We start from the raw sequence: 2,147 nt of genomic DNA, 5'->3' as shown, positions 1-2,147 counted from the left end.
TTTTCATAGTTGTTGGATTTGAACCCAGGTTCCACGGCACCAAAGATGATATTTCTGTGCAGTTAGTTGCACTCTAAGTACTAAGTCATGCCATACCTGACCAATATTGAAAATTCCTGTGATTTTATACCACTTTAAGCGTTCAACTCGATTTCTTTTGATTGTTTGGTTGGAGAGAAAGGAGATGAGGGGAGGCAGAAGAGGAGGAAGGAGAAGAAGAAGGAGGAGGAGGAAAAGAAAGGAGAAAGTAGAGAAAGGAGGTGAGGGGAGGCAGAAGAGGTGGACGAAGAGGAGGAAGGAGAAGAAGAAGGAGGAGGAAAAGAAAGGAGAAAGTAGAGAAAGGAGGTGAGGGGAGGCAGAAGAGGTGGACGAAGAGGAGGAAGGAGAAGAAGAAGGAGGAGGAAAAGAAAGGAGAAAGTAGAGAAAGGAGGTGAGGGGAGGCAGAAGAGGTGGACGAAGAGGAGGAAGAAGAAGAAGGAGGAGGAAAAGAAAGGAGAAAGTAGAGAAAGGAGGTGAGGGGAGGCAGAAGAGGTGGACGAAGAGGAGGAAGGAGAAGAAGAAGGAGGAGGAAAAGAAAGGAGAAAGTAGAGAAAGGAGGTGAGGGGTATCAAAGAATGGAAAATGCACTGTATTATTTTTGGCAAAGGAGGAAGAGATCAAAGTAGAGATTACAATGCTGAAGATGGGGTGGCGTGAGGGGAGGCAGAAGAGGTGGAGGAAGGGGAGGAAGGAGAAGAAGAAGGAGGAGGAGAGGAGGAATCAAAGTGAAATTATTGAGTTTTAGAAAGGTGCTCCATAACATTCATGTCATAATCATTGTTACTGTCATTGTCATCATTTATCGTTAGCATCACCATCGAGTATGAATTCATGCCATTGGAATGGAGGCTGAGGAGGAGGAGGAGGAGGAAGAACGGAAGGAAGAGGAGGAGGATGGTGGTGGTGGTGGTGATGAGGAGGAGGAAAATAAGTTAAGACTACCAATGTCCATTATCAAAGACTCAAGGAATGAGGGAGAAAGAGAGAAGGAAAGACAGAGAATGAGAAAGAAAGAAAGAGAGAAAGGAAGTGTAAGAGTGAAGAAAGAAAGAAGGAAAGGAAAAAAAAGCACAGAGCGCACTTAATAATGTAGTTGAAACAGATGAAGAGAAAGATGAAAAGAAGAGAAATCAAAGTAGAGTTATTGGTGTTTTAGTTGGTACTAAACCATCACCAATATTCATCATCATCATCATCATCAGCAGCATCTTCATCATCTGCAGAAGCAGAATGACCTTCATCATCATCAACATTATTGTCAACAGCATCATAGTGTTGCCATCACCACCACCACCATCATCATCATCATCCTCATCATCATCATCATCATCAACAGCAGCAGCAGAATGACCTTCATCACCGTGGACATTATTGTCTACAGCATCAGAGCAGTGTTGCCATCTGTACCACCACCACCACCACAACCATCATCATCACCACCATCATAAACATCACTACCTCCACCACCATCATCGTCATCATTTCGTTAGCACTGGTATAATACGACCACCACAAAGGGTTTTTAACTGACAACATTGGTAAATCTGGTTCTGGTCTTTTACTAGTGAAGGGAAGCTGGGTTTTGTTTGATGTTCCAACATGAGTTGCGAGATCAAAGCTTCTCCGTAATATTACTGTGCAAAATGCTGTTGGGCAATATTTTATATGTTGTTGTTGCTCTGCTTTCATTGTTGTTGTTACTGCTGCTGTCGCCGTCATCATCGATGTTGTTGTTGTTTCTGCACATTGACGTAATCGCATGACACCCCCTACCCCCCCCATTCCAGTTATCTCTTTCAGTCTCCCTTCATCTATCTATTTATTTCGCTTGCTAACTATTTCTCTGTAAATTTATCTATATATCTATCTATCTATTTATGTATGTATGTATGTATCTATCTGTCTGTCTATATTTATATATCTATCTATCTGTCTATCTATCTGTCTGTTAGTCTATCTATCTATCTATCCATCTATCTTTGTCAATCTATATATCTATGTCTATCTATCTATCTGCTTGTCTATCTATCTATCTATCTATCTATATATATATATATATATATATATATATATATATGTATATCGATCTGTCTGTCTATCTATCTATC

Source organism: Octopus bimaculoides, chromosome 15 (assembly GCF_046866305.1).
Source record: "Octopus bimaculoides isolate indiv1 chromosome 15, ASM4686630v1, whole genome shotgun sequence".
Classification (NCBI taxonomy): Eukaryota; Metazoa; Mollusca; class Cephalopoda; order Octopoda; family Octopodidae; genus Octopus; species Octopus bimaculoides.
The sequence above is the reverse complement of the archived record's forward strand: the minus strand, read 5'-3'. Positions refer to the sequence as shown.